The 15,102-nt window shown below is 44.3% G+C and overlaps 1 protein-coding gene across 6 annotated transcripts in view; it reads left to right on the top strand.

Annotated features, from left to right (window-relative positions):
- The first annotated feature begins 5,184 nt into the window (after positions 1-5,184).
- Positions 5,185-15,102, top strand: part of TMEM150C (transmembrane protein 150C) — a 41,209-nt gene continuing 31,291 nt past the window's right edge. For 2 of the 6 annotated variants that reach the window (XM_032796863.2, XM_032796862.2), the window contains exons 1-2: positions 6,922-6,994; positions 8,166-8,264. The gene's annotated coding sequence lies outside the window, so the exon portion shown is untranslated. Of the gene's footprint in view, positions 5,412-6,360; positions 6,424-6,921; positions 6,995-7,312; positions 7,339-8,165; positions 8,265-15,102 lie in introns of those variants that run through there. The other 4 variants (XM_032796869.2, XM_032796865.2, XM_032796868.2 and 1 more) reach the window with 4 other exon arrangements.

The raw sequence follows: 15,102 nt of genomic DNA, 5'->3' as shown, positions 1-15,102 counted from the left end.
TATGGTTAATTTGAAATGATATATTTAATGAATTTCCATGAGTTATAATCATACAATATGAAATTTCTTATACAGCATGAGGTCCTGATCCTGCTGTGAGTTGTACCTACATAGAACTCATTGGCCCTTCCATATAACAAGTTGCAATAACATTTCACAAATTTATGTTGGTTTTGCCAAACTGTGTGATTTTTAAAAGAAGACTTAAAAATAAAAAGTTCAGAGAAGAAATGTTTTGATTCTTTGGACACTTCTGAAACAAGAAGTTTTGATTTTTAAATTCAAAATGATTTTTCACTTCAAAATTTCCTCAATGTTGTTTTAAAAAAAATCAAAAACATTTTAAAATAATTGAAATCGAAATGAAATGTTTGTTGCAACAAAACCTTTTGTTTGACCCCAAACCAATTTTTCTGGACTCTTTGATTTGCTGGAAATTTTTAAAAAATTGTTTTTCAGTTGGGCCTGAAACAATCTAGGGATTTTTGGAGCTTCCAGAAAACCTAATTAATTCTAATAATTAGCCACCTACTTCAATTTCTTTGTGTGGAAATAGTGAATCATTTTTCCGCTCATCATTATTTCGCTGAATTCCTCATGTACTTCCTTATTTCTGGGATGACACTGGTCTTACATTTGCTGACTTTGGAGCAGTGGTTCTCAAACTAGGGCCGCCGCTTCTTCAGGGAAAGCCTCTGATGGGCCGGGACGGTTTGTTTACCTGCCACATCCACAGGTTTGGCCGATCGTGGCTCCCACTGGCCGCAGTTCGCCGCTCCAGGCCAATAGGGGCTGCAGGGAGGGCGGCCAGCACATCCGTTGGCCCACGCCACTTCCTGCAGCCCCCATTGGACTGGAGTGGCAAACCGCGGCCAGTGGGAGCCGCGATAGGCCGAATCTGCAGACATGGCAGGTAAACAAAAGGTCCTGGCCTGCCAGGGGCTTGTGCTGAACAAGCGGCGGCCCTAGTTTGAGAATCACTGCTTTAGAGTACCTTCTACACTAATGAACTGATTTTCTTGTAACTGAACTTGATCTGTATAGTACCTCTTTCCAAAAAATCAAGCCACGTTTGCCAGTGATGTTAGTGTCCCCAAATAAGTCATAGCTCGACAGAAAACCCTAGCTCAGGCAGCTGGTCCCACAACTACCAGAATGTAGGCATCTCAGCAAGGCCATCCTTAGGATTTATGGGGCCCTACGCAGCATTATTAAACTGGTGCCCTATGCCCGACTTGCTCTTAGGAACACAAACATAAGCTTACAGTATTGGAAAACTTGCCACATGCACTTTACTAAAAACAGTTTAAACAAATTAAGCACACTATAATGCGGATGGACTATATTTGCAGTAAAGTAGTGCTATAGAAAAAAATCTGATTTATTGACAGAATGATGTAAATAATATAATTTTTTTAATTTGTCAACATTTATTGGAAATTACTTTGAAGAGATATTGAAACAAGGATTTGTTTTTAATTAAAAGAAATCTTTCTGGCTTTTTTGGCTGCAAAATCAGTAATAATGTCATCATATGACAAATACGAAGTGATGTCTTGTTCGATTGCAAGAATAACAAGACCAGGCAAGTGTTCCTGACTCATTGTAGGGCAGAGAGAGTTTTGAAAGAGCTTCAGTTTTGAGAAACTCCATTCTTCTGATGCTACTGTTACAGGAATTATCAGTAGAATATGAGTGGCAATGTACACATGAAGATATATATCAACAAGTTTGCTGATATGAATAAACTGAAAAAATGCCCACAGCTGAATTTGTATGTGGTAATATTGATGACAATGTACTCAATTCTTCATACGTTTCAAGTCCATTTAAATCAAAACTATCACAATGCTTCAAGAGGCTCTCTAGTGTTTTGCACTTTGTCATTAGCTGATCTTGTTTTCCTATTTTGTTGAATTTAGTTATGTCCTACAGAAATCCAAACTGTTCATGGTGTGCTCATAAGATATTAAACCTTTCATCAACGGCAGATATTGCTTTATCCATCACAATGTTAAAAAATTCAACCTCAAATTTCTTTTCAGGATCTTCTATGGGCTTATCTTCTCCTTCATATTCCACTTGCCATTTTTATCTCAAAACTCTTGTCATGTTCAGATATGGAAATTTTGGTTGCAGAGTGCCTCTGCAAACTCTCTTGCTGTAACCTGTGCTTCTTTGAAACCAGTTTGTCTGTATTTCACTAAAGTCCTGTGTGATAGTGAGGTAAGTGTTGAATCAAGCTGCATCATTGGAATCTGCATTATTTTGCTTACATTTGAGATTTTAACAAGAATGTCATACCAGATCATGACAGATGTTAGAAACTGGAAGCTGGATATTTCAGGGGTTTCACTTTTAGCTTTCGGATCTCTGGTTTCATAAACTTCCTCAGATTGATATCTCAGTGTTTTTACACTTTCTATTCTGCTTTCCCAGCGTGTCTCGGCTAGGGGCTTAACAATAATACCACTGACGTGTGCTTTGAATATTTGCTATAGTTGAATGGAAGCTGAAAAGAGCAGATAAATGCGTTGCAGCAATCCAAAAAAAGAAATAGCTTCTGCAGAAGACTTGCCCATATCAAAATCAAATTAAGGCTGTGGCGTGCACATGGAACAAAAAAAGCTCATGGATTTTCCACCAGCAATCTAACTTTCACACCAGAAATACATCCTCTCATATTGGCGCCATTATCGTAGCCTTGTCCTCTAATGTTCATTACGGACAATACCATTCATTTTAGTTCATCATGGAGAGCTTGAAGAAGTCCAAAATCTGTAGTGTCCTCTACTTTAAAAAATGTGATAAATGATTCCTTAGCTGGAATCTGTGCTGAATCACTAATGTCGACAAATCTCACCACTAACAACATCTGTTCTTAATGACTTATGTCCGGAGTGCAATCTAGAATTACAGCAAAATATTTTGCCAAAGAAACCAATTAAACAATTTTGTCTCTCACTTTACCACTCATGAGCATGATCAGTTTATTTTGAATTCTTGGTCCCAAATAGTGGTCATGTATTTCATTTTCAGTTACTCTTCGGAGATGTTCACTCATCACTGTGTCAAATTTTCCCAGCAGTTGTACAAGGCCCAAAAAATTTGCCATTTTTGGGCTGGTATAATTTGTCAATGCTTCCTCGAAAAGTAAAATTGTTTGTCAATAGATATTCAACAATAGATAATAGACGTTCAAGAACATGACACCAATGGTGCTTCTCTGACTCCAGCAATCTTTGATTTTTGGGAATCGAGAGTTGTCTGATTTTTTTTTAACCTTACAATCAGCTCACGCCATTTGTGCATACTTTCAATGTGGTGGTGTGCCTTTTCACTTTGCAGTAATGCCTGACTAAGATTTTGCCAATCATTAATACCCATAGTTGCTATGTTAAAATTGCAACTGTTGAAAATCTTGCATGGGAAATAAAATACAGCATTCTCGCATTTAGAGTACACAAGCCATTGTCTGTTGACAATTTCACCATTAGAAAGTCTTTTGTAGTAATTGTTTTCTGTGAATTTCCTACCTCTAATGTCTTTAGGATATTTGAGAATTTCTTTCTCACAGGGCCTTTCTCAAGTATAATGTTGCGTAATTTGTTGTTTAAAGATTGTGGCCATGCACCAATGTCATCTATATCCCATGCTAATCAGTTTCAACTGTTGTAATTTCTTGTTTTGTTTCTGCATCTGTTTCAAATGATCCATGTTTTGTTGAGTTTCTTGAACTTCATCTGCATAACATTTTTCATTGGCAGTTACTTGATGAGCTTGAGCAACTTTGTTTTCATGACATACAAACTTAAGTATAGAACCCTTCAGTGCTTGTATAGCTAATTCTATGTCATCTTTTCATTTTCTTTTTTTGTGACCCAGAAAGTTGTTTTCGATTTGACATAACTTATAAGGGTGGTTTTGTTTTGTTTTTTAAAGAAATAACTGTTTAAATTGTCAGATTATCAGAAATATTATTTAAAATAACTAACATAGGATAGCTGTGAGTCTGTGACCTTGAGCTAATGTACATACCCACACAGGGCACTCCATCCTGACTGAGACACATTTTTACAAAGTCACTTTTTAGTTTTAAATGTGTAGTGGGTGTCAGTCTTAATGTCAGTTACAATTCTTTATCAACCTTATACTGTAAATAGATCAATGGCATTATCCAGTTTAATAAGTTGGGTTTCCAAGCAGCAGGAAAATAGGACCCTAGTTTTATTCCTAGGTAAAGCACAAAGTCACCATAATGAAGCCAGCACAGAATCATCTCATCTAGATTAAGGTAGGACAGAAATGTTACAGAAGTCCATTCAACTAAAATTAGTGCAGCATGGGCAGAGAGAAGCTCATTTCTTTTTCCAACCCAATGTGCCCTTGTTACAGAAGGGCCCTCTCCAGGTTTTGTCACTCATCCTTTCTTATAAACAATGTCAATTATGATGTTGAACTTCCATCATCAGTTCATTTTACATAGACAAATGAGTAATCAGCTGATAACTTTTGATCACTTGCAATCTTGACTGCATATGAACTGATTAACCTGCTTGCCTTGCAATAATTTTTGCAAATGATATTCTTATTGTAATGCCAGGTTTGGCTAGCCATTACAATGACTATCCAATGCTGAAGAAAGACTTCCTAGAAGTAGGGTTGGGTTTTTTTCCTTCTACTCTAGAGCTGTGCATGAACCATCCATGAAATCCCACAAAGTCTCCAAAACTTCAACATCAGCATGCTTTTTCAGACTTTTTTCCTTCTTCACCAACATCTACTCTGCTCCTTGAAAACCCAGCTTATTAAACTGGATAATGCCATTGATCTGTTTACAGCGGTGGCTCTCAACCTTTCCAGACTACTGTACCCCTTTCAGGAGTCTGATTTGTCTTGTATACCCTCAAGTTACCTGAGGGGGGATATTGAAGGATGGGGGAGGGGAAAGCAGGGGCTCCACTGAAGGTGGTCCCCAGCCGGCACCGCTGACCCTAGTGTGTCAAGGGGGCACAGCCACCACCCCTGCCCATGGACCCCCAGGAAACCCCTCCCTCCCATTGCTGACACACACTGAGCTTCATATGCAGCAGATGCTGTAGCAATCCGGGCTCGCAGCCCAGAGGGGGAGGGATGAGGCATCAGAGAATACTGAGCCGCCCAGCCTGCCTCATGGCAGCAGAAAGCCACAGTTCCTTACACTCTCCCTCATGCAGAATGCGCTGTGCTGGCACGTTTGGCTCTGTGAATATGGCCCCTGCCACAGGAGACTGCAGCACACGCTGGGTGTGCGGGAGCCAACCTGCTCTTACCTCCTGTCCCAGTGGTGCCCTATGCAGATGTGTATGCTGTGTATACCTAAGGACAGCCCTGCACCTCAGGAACCTCCTGCTGACACAGCTAGCAGCTAGGTACGTAAAGCTTCAAATCCATTAGTGAGAGGACTGGTTGCTTCTGCTAGAAGCTCAAGGTGGGGCTGCATAAAAGGAGCTGATGGAAACATCCTATTGGCTGCAAGCTGTCTGTGTTTCTGTTTGAACCCGGGTGAATATATTTTAGGTTGGGATTAAACTGTGCAGGTTTTCCCCAAGTTTAGGTAGTTGCCATGCTGGACTGCCACAGGATCACAATATCTGGTGAACAAATGTGGTGGAACCCCACAAAGAATAATCAGTGCTGCCCAAAGGGCTTTCCTCTTCCAGGGGTATGTCTACATCACAAATCAATGTGTAATTATTGTGCAGGTATGGCTACACATGCTAACTTTAATCTAGTGAGTGTGCGCAAAGGTAGCAGTGAAGGTGTGGTGTCATGGACCCTGGCGCTGACTAGACGCCAAGGCTAGCTCACACTGATGCCTGTGTTGCCATGTCTTCACTGGTAATGTTACCCGTGCTAGCCAAATTAAAGCTAGCACAGGTCTGCCTACTGGTGCTACGATTACACCTAAATTTGTAGTGTAGGACCTTTCCATTCCAAAATGCTCTACACAAGTGAAATCCAGCCTACTCTCAGGGGGAAGGGGGCAACCATTTGTAGCTGTAACTTTATAGTGCATGTTATATCTTTCTATAGACCTAGTGCGTTTCCAGTCTAAACGATTATCTTTAGGTTAAAGGAACACAAAGAGCAATAACAAAGTTTCCTCCAGGAGAGAGAACATTCTTCCTCCTCTGGAACAGCTGACTTGACTGTAAAAGGGCAGTTAAACACCAGGGACTTGTAGACTTTTAAAAGCACTGCACACCCAGAAAACAGAACCATAAATTACACAACAGCATTGAGGGAAATTTTATCTCAAGATAGTGTGGGCAATTCCCTGTGCGTACAAAAGTTCCGACTGCTTTTCTTTTTAATTAGCTGAAGAAAACAAGGCCCTTCTCTCAACCTCCTGTCATTTCTCTTTGGCTGGCTGAATGTAAGGTACTAACTTTTTTTTAAATTTCTCATTTGACCAACTCCAAAATTTCAGGGACTGTTTTTGGAAGGAAGGGGCCAGCCTATGCTGCGCTGTGGCTGTTCTGCAGCCCTCAGTCAGAGGGCTCAGGAGCGGGCTAAGGGCAGGACAGAGAGGCCAACCCTTGGAGAGGGAGGTGTGTGGGGGCCCTGGTGTCCTTCCTGGAGGTACGGCAGGATGACCTGGGTGTTGACCTGCTCTCTCTGCCCCGGGCAAACAAGCCTTACGTAAATAAGGGAAGTCGATGAGTGTAGTTAACACTCGTGTCACTAAAAAGAACCGCACAGGCAAAACCTGATGCTGCTTGCAAAGGCCCCCCAGGCCTTCAAAACCCCGGGGCAGCAGGCAGGCTCTGGCTCCGCTGGGGGAGGGAGTCTGCTCCCTTTGGGGGCCGCGGAGGCAACAGCAACGGCAACGGCAACAGCAACCCCCGCCCCTTCCTGACAGAAACCCGCCCCCTGCTGCCCAGCCTCGTCCGCCGCTGCCACAGCCGCCTGCTGCAGGTGCTGGCGCCGGCCCGCCCGGAGCTGGCAGCAGGTAGGTGACTGGCTGCTCGCCGGCCTGGCTGCAGCGCCGCGGGCTGTGCCCGGGGAGGGGCGCCCGGCTGCCGGGCTGGTGGCGCGCGGGGGGCCTCTCTGGTCTCTCCGGGGCTTAGAAGCAGCAGCCTCCCGCCTCCCTGCTGCTATTGTCTCGTGCCGCTTCCCCTCCGCCAGCCCTTCCTGGGATCTCGGTGTGTCCCCCCCGCCTCTGTCCTTCTTCCGGTGCAGCCGCAGCGCCTGGCCCGCCCCCAGCCCTCGTCCCCCTTCGCGCCGCGGGTGTGGGGCTGCCTGTGGCGGGGTGGGTCTCGCGGCTGGGGCGGAGGAAGGCGGCCTGCGAAGGAGGTGGGTGTCTGGGGTGGGAATAGGGACATCGCCTTCCCCGCTTGCTTCTGGGACCAGCTACTACAGCAGACATTGCAACACCACAGGCTACTAGGATTTCAGCCAGGGGCTTTCTCCTCCCCTCATCTCGCTCCGGGGTTTTACATTTAAAAATGGGGGTTGTGTCAAATTGTGATTGACCAGGACATTGGCAAATGCATGGAGAATGTAGCTTGTTCTGTTCCCACATTGTTACGGTAATAGGTCTTGGGGGATCAGTTTGTAACAGCCCACTCTCATCCCTTGCATCCCCATCTCTTTAAAAGGTTGAATGGGAAATATTGCCAATGCTAGAGTGCCTGTCGACTCATCAGTCTTCCTTGCCCACCGGCTGGTTAAGCCCAGGGATTTTCATTAAACTGGGAGGGGAAACCATGGGGATGTTGATTTTTATCACAGTAATATCTGAAGACTGATAGTTTCGTTGTGCTGTGCAAACACACACAGTCTAAAAGCTTACAATGAAAACAAGGACAAGATGCAAGAGGAGGAGGTGGCAGGGTCATTTGACACACAAATCTGCATGGGTTAGTAGCAGAACATACAGTTTGGAGGCTTCAGTGTGCAATTTTAGTTACATTAGTGGAGAAGAGAGAGATGAGTCATTAAAGCCCTGATCCTGCAAGTTGTTCCATGTGAGACTTGTGCAAAATCTTAGTGAGGTTTTGTGTGGGTGCTGAAACCTAGCTGTGGGGAACAGATTCCAGGATCAGGGTCTAGGAAACTACCTGCTTATGCCATTATCTTACCATATTTCATCCTGCATTAATTTGCTGTGATGTGCTTAGGTGTTGCAACTGATATATGGTCCTCTATCAAGGAGGCTGAGAGCAAGAGGTGAGCCTACATACAGCACCATATATGCTGCAATATTTGTACACATCAAGGTGAGTTGACATTGCATTTCTTGGCACTCTCAGCCTCTACATTAAGACAGATGCTGATTTGATTAATCCTGTTCTATTGTGCTGTTGGAGCTACCTGACAAACAAGATATATGGCATTCAGTGTAAAAAGTGGACCCAGAGTTTTCCCCAGGGATCTAGATGTTTATCTCCATATAATGAATTGTCCTTCTCTATAAAAAGGTGGAAGTGCAATCTCCAGGCCCCCACACTCACTCTCCCGTGGCAGCCTCTCTGCTAGGCTTTATTTGAAAGGGATGGGAGCTCGGAAGTAGCTGTGCTTGGAGGTAAAGTATCCAGTGGACTACCTCCCTCTTTCCCCCCAAGATCTGGGTGTGAATAAGTATCTAGATACGTTGATGATTTTATCACTTCCTTCCAGATTTGAGGTGGAATGTCCTTTTCCCACAAGGATGTAGGGTTTGAATGCTTGACACTCACCCTCTCCCCTTGCAAACAATCATTTGTCTTCCTCTACCCCTATACCTTTGAGGGGATGGCTTTCAGAGAATTCCATGAGGTGAACCACATCAAGCAATCCTATTATCTCTTGAACCCACTTCTTTTTCAGGGCAGGGTGGGATCTGGCCTTGAAACTGCAGAAGAGAGCCAGACTAATTAATAAATTTATCTCAGTAGAGGTTGCTGATATGGATGACCTTATCCAAAGGTATGACATAACCTTTAGCTCTTGCTCATAGCCTAGAGTTTACATCTCATCATGCATTTAAAATCCTCAAGTTATCAATGTTAAGCTTTCCCATGCTTATGGTTCCTTCTGTTTGGTTTTGATTTTGATTAACAAAAGGTTCTATTGCAAGAGATTTAAAAGCATTATCTAACTAGCATTTGTGCCATCATATTGTTACAACAATATAGGTATACAGGAAATTTTTAATAACTTCTTGTTTCGGAGAAAATGTATATAAGAAGCTTAAAAATACATATTTATGAGAATGCCTATAACAATTTATTTAAAGGGACGGTAGCAACTTATTTTTATACTGGTGTAATAGATTAGATAATAGGCCTTATTTTGTGAACAAATATTAGTTATGGTCTTGTTAACTTCTAGATTATTAGAAGCAAAATTTTTTTTGAAAGCTTGTTTGTATTCTGTGTTTATTTTTAGTGTTGCTCAGTTGGGACAGTGAAAATCAATTAAGTCAGTTTCACTTTAAGGTTCTTTAGTGCTGCAATGTTTTTGTTTCTGACACTGCATGGGAATGTGTACTTGTGTAAACACAACTGTTTTCTGTTGGCTTGTTTTCCCTCCTTGGAAGAAACATATATTATGACATAATCCTTTTTGGCATTAGGTTTTATAAGCAACTTGACTTTTGTAGCATTTAAAGTTTGGCCCAAATGTAAGTGAACAGTGATTCTTTAAGGCCCAGATCCTGTAATCAGATTTGAAACAGGAGCTTCCGCTAGGGACCAGAGCTACTAATGGAACTAAAGCTGCCAACTCCTAGCAGAAGAGGGAAAAGAGGAAAAGAAACTGATGCAGTTAGATAGTAAGCCCAGAGGAACAGGGGGAGAAGAAGATGAGGTGACGGGAAAATATGGCTAGCAGGTGAGAAGGGAGGATGGGTTTATGGCTAAGGCTTGGATTGGGACTCAATGTGGGTTCAATTCCTCGCTCTGCCACAATCTTCCTGAGTGAGACTTGGGCAAATCACTTAATCTCTGTGCCTCAGTTCTATAAAATGGGGATGATAATATTGCTTCTGCTTAGACTGGAAAAAAATTGGGGGGGGGGTCATGTTAGTGAGACTGTTTCTTACTCCATATGTACAATGCTTAGCACCAGGGATGCTACAAATGCTAATTAGAAGAGGACAACCTAGTTGCAGGGAAGAATGAGCAGGGGGAAAGTAGAAGGGGGGGAACAAGTGGAAGATGGAGAGAGAAGAACAGAATGAAATGAAGAGCAGAAGATTGCAATATAATTACCCCCTCCCACTTATTTGTAGTATTAAACACAGATAGAAGGCACTGAGGCCCCTACTATCACCTTACCATTGCTGTGGCTGTCACAGGGCTGATACAGCTGCGGATGTGAGGGGAGTTGTCCATGATGAGACTCCCTCTCTATTAAGGAGCAGATCACCCTATAAATGGTTGGTGCGTCCTCGCAGACCCATTCCACTGACAGGCTGATCTAGCATATCAGCTGTGCTGTCTTCAGGCATGGAGTTGCTTGGGAAGCAGGAATGCTTGTAAATGAGGGTCGGCTCCTGGGCAGCACTGCTCTATTCTGGGGACAAATTACACTAGTGATAAGGCTGTAACACCTCCGCAATGCAACTGCGATTGGAGAAATAGAGACAGACCCACTCCTTGGCCTGGCCTGTAGCAGGAGAGGTGCTGTGAAAGGAGCAGAAGCATGAGAGACTCCTTCCCTTGTCACAACAATGATGGAGAGGGAGTCATGCTCCTATCTCAGATTTCCTGAGCTGATGATGGACCATTCTTGGAGGGAGGGGAATGGCTCCTCCCGGAAGTCTTTGGGTCTTACTGTGGCTACATGACCTTATTAATGGGCTAGTTCTGTGAGGTGCTGAGTCCTTTTCAAGTCCTCTTTATGTTTATGGGAACTGAGAGGGCTTGCTTAAATCTACCTTAATGGAGACACATTTAGAGCCATGGGACTAAGTGTCATTTTACAGGGGATTAAAAGCTGTGAATTTGACACTGGCTCTTTAGCAACTTCTACTATACACTTCTACCCCGATATAACGCAGTCCTCCGGAGCCAAAAAATCTTAACTGTGCTATAGCTGAGACCACATTATATCAAACTTACTTTGGCCCTCCTCCTCCTTGTGTCCTGACTACCCCTTCCAGAGACCCCCATCCCTAATCAGCCCCAGGACCCACTCCCTACCAAACCCTCCTGCTCCCTGTCCCCTGACTGCCGTGCCCCCTATCCATGCCCCCCCTGCCCCCTCACAGGCACTGAGCGGCGGGAAGCGGAGCAGCCCATCCTGAGCCTGCTCCACTCTGCCAACTCCCAGCCATGGTGCTTCACTTCCTGCTGCCGGTGAGTGCAGGGAGGTTGGGGAAAGGACGCCCCCCGTACTCACCTGTGGTGGGAAGCAGAGCAATGTGGCCTCAGCCCGCTCCACTCTGCCACCTCCCAGCCACAGCGCTCTGCTTCCTGCTGCCGGTGAATGCAGGGAGGATGGGGAAAGGATACTTGCTCCCTGTACTCACTGGTGGCGGGAAGTGAAGCATCGCGGCCCCAGCCTGCTCCGCTTTCCTTGCCCCAGCCGTGTCGCTGGAGGGTGGGGTTGGGGAAAGGTCCTGCACTCACCGGCAGCAGCAAAAGTGGAGCAGCCTGGCCCCAGCCTGCTCCACTCTGCCAACTCCCAGCTGCGGTGCTGCGCTTCCCACCGCAGGTGAGTACGGGGGGTGTCCTTTCCCCATCCTCCCTGCACTCACTGGCGGCGAGAAGCGGAGTGCCATGGCTGGGAGCTGATGTGCTGATTCGCTGGAGTGCTGCTTTACCGTGTTGTATGCAAACCTGAGTTATATCGGGTCATGTTATATCAGGATAGAGGTGTATACTATAAAAAAAAGTATGAAAGAAGACATAAAGATGAAGTGCAGTGAGTATTGGTTTTATCTTACAAGGCTTTTAGGGACTTTTTCTGTGGCTTCTTCTGTATGTTGGGAGAATGGGAGACTCTACCGAACAGATCCAGATGACTACCGTACTAGTTATTTTCTCTACATCACATGGGTTAATTCTGATCGGCGTATCTGTGCAAGTCGCCAAAGGTGGGGCCTGATTCGCCTCATGTGTTAAACCTGAGTGTAATTATAGTGATTTATGGAGAGGAACTCCTGATATAGCATGAGTGAGGGAAGGACAGGCCTGTTGGTTTTTCTAACACAAATGGTGGGTGAGTTTAGAAGAGGAAACAGTATTACTGAGTCAGTGAGGAAATTTTGATTGAGATCCTGGAGGATTCCAGATCTGGAGGCTCGCTGTGGGCCAGTCGGTAGTGGAAACCATCATCTCTAATAGGTTTTAAGGGAACGAATGCTCTAAGCTCTCTGGAAGTAGCTGAATGGAAAGGGTTACAGCAGGCCTCTGTTAATGAAAGCAGAGAGAGAGGGTGTTCCATTCTCACAGTTGTTCTTGACGCTTCACCATTGATCTCTCAAGTGTGCTCTCATACAAGGCTGCTGAGGCTGCATATATTTGTCACACAGTCCATCTGAAGATCGGAAAACTCTATATAGACATTAATAAATTTAGTATTACAGTACCCCTGTGAGGCTGATAAATACATCTAATCCCCACTAGCAAGGCTAATACTATTGTGATGAGCACCACAGAAATGCTTATAAATAATGATTATTTAATGACAAAGAGGAGTTAAGTGACTGGTGTACGGTCACCCAGAAAGCCTGAGCAGAGCTAGGAACATTGGTCTTTTGACTTCTTTTCTCTCATCTTTACTCCCAGAAGTGTGTAAATGGTTAATTCTCATGGTATTTGCACTCCCTCATGTAAACGTGCCATTCAGAATATATATGGCATATTGATATACTGAGTGTGAGGAAATGTAGGGCTTCATTTTTGGGTTGCATGTGTCCAGTGAGCTCTGCAGATGCACTCCTGCATGTAATTCTGGGGTAAGTAAATTATGCCATCCTAATTTGCTAGTAGTTGTGCACTAGATGGTTTTGGTAGAGATGGGAGGTTCTTTGGGTAATGGAGGAGCCAAGAGGGGTGGGCCTTGCAACAGTATTCCCATTTCCCCCGGATTCATTCCCTAGTCTGCAGCAGTTGGATTATGGTAATCCTTGAACTAGTCTCATCACTGCTGCTCTAGTAATTTGGAGAGTAGCACAGGGGTGAAGAAGATGTCAGTTAGCTGCACGTGGAAGGAAGCACAAGCCATTCCTGAGGAAAATGCTGAATAAATCTGCAGAGGAAAATTGTTCCTCTAAAAAAGCTCTGCTGCTCATGCCACAGTGTCCCTGAATTTGCACTAGCCTGCAAAATGACATTTCCCCACTCTTGACTGTGTAGTGTTTCTGCTTCTGCACACAGAGCCAGCTAGTATAACTTCAATCACATCTGCTTTGGAGATGGAGCAAATTACCTTCAAAGTGTAGAATGGGGATAGTTGATTAGTTGTACGGTTTGATGCTCACCTTTGTACAGAGGCAGAAGCAGTGGAGAATGGAGCCGACAGGATGTGCTTCCAACTGATGGACAAAGAAGGGCAGAAGCTAGAAATGGATGAGCAGGTGAACACGGGAGAACATCATTATAGCATCTGCACAAAGGGTGTCTGCATCCGTATGATGTTATAGTCCTGTTCAGGAGAAGAAAAAAATCAGGAAGTGATGATGCTTGCATCTTGTACTGTGTTGTGACACGGTCGTTGCTCCTCTACATCAAATCCAACAGCGTCCATGTGCCATATGGTAGCTGATAGGAAAGCAAAGTAACAAAGCAGTGAGCATACACACCCAACTATGTGCTAAACGTAACATAAATATTTGGTTTAGGGTATGGGTAAAAAATGTGTGCACACTAGTGTAATCTTTCTCACAAGTCAGAGTCCAGGCTTCTGGTCCAGTATCACTAGTCAAGGTAGCGATACAGAGCAAAGGAAGTAGAGCTGGTCAGAAAAGGGCCTTTACCCCGAAGGCAAATTTCACCAAAAACAAACCAAAAAAATGTTTTTCTAAGTTTTTCCATGGAAAATTTCAATTATTTTTGGCTGATTACCAAAATATTTTTCTCTGGAAACGTTGCCATGGTCCTTCAAGAGAGCTGTAGTTTGAGTGCTTTGTGTTCCCATTCTCCTCTATAGGTCCAGATTCTGGATCCAAAATGAATTTTATCAGTTCATGGAGGGTAGATCCATCAATGACTAGTAGCCAGGATGGTGAGGGATGCAACCCCATGCCTCTGATTGCCAGAATTTGGGACTGGATGATGGGGGATGGATCACTGAAAAATTTCCCTGTTCTGTTCATTCCTTCTGAAGCCTCCTTTGACCCTGACTGCTGTTAGAAGACAGGATACTGGGTAAGATGGACCATTGGTCTGAGCCACTGTGGCCTTTCTTATGTGGAACTACATCTTCCATCATATACCATAATCTCCCCTCTTGGAGAAGGAGAGAGGAGGAGTGTATCATGGGAGCCCCTCGCCATTTTGTGTGAAGGGAGATAAAGCCTGGCCCCTAGAGGAGAATGGGGAGTTGAACTACAACTCCTCTGAGGCACTGCGGCAGCGTTTCCAAATCAAAATATCTTGGGTTTTGGCTACGATGTTTTGGGCATGTTTTTGGCCTGGTCTACACTACGCGTTTAAACCGATTTTAGCAGCGTTAAACCGATTTAACGCTGTACCCGTCCACACTACGAGGCCCTTTATATCCATATAAAGGGCTCTTTAAATCAGTTTCTGTACTCCTCAACGAGAGGAGTAGAGCTAAAATTGGTATTACCATATCGGATTAGGGTTAGTGTGGCAGCAAATCTTCGGTATTGGCCTCCGGGTGGTATCCCACAGTGCACCACTCTGACCACTCTGGACAGCAATCTGAACTCGGATGCTATGGCCAGGTAAACAGGAAAAGCCCTGCAAAATTTAGATTTTCATTTCCTGTTTGCCCAGCGTGGAGCTCTGATCAGCACGGGTGGCAATGCAGTCCCAAATCCAAAAAGAGCTCCAGCATGGACCATACGGGAAATACTAGATCTGATCGCTGTATGGGGAGACAAATCTGTTGTATCAGAGCTCCGTTACAGAACACAAAATGCCAAAGCGTTTGAAAAAAAAT

Source organism: Chelonoidis abingdonii, chromosome 5, assembly GCF_003597395.2.
Source record: "Chelonoidis abingdonii isolate Lonesome George chromosome 5, CheloAbing_2.0, whole genome shotgun sequence".
Taxonomy (NCBI): Eukaryota; Metazoa; Chordata; order Testudines; family Testudinidae; genus Chelonoidis; species Chelonoidis abingdonii.
The sequence above is the reverse complement of the archived record's forward strand: the minus strand, read 5'-3'. Positions and strand labels throughout refer to the sequence as shown.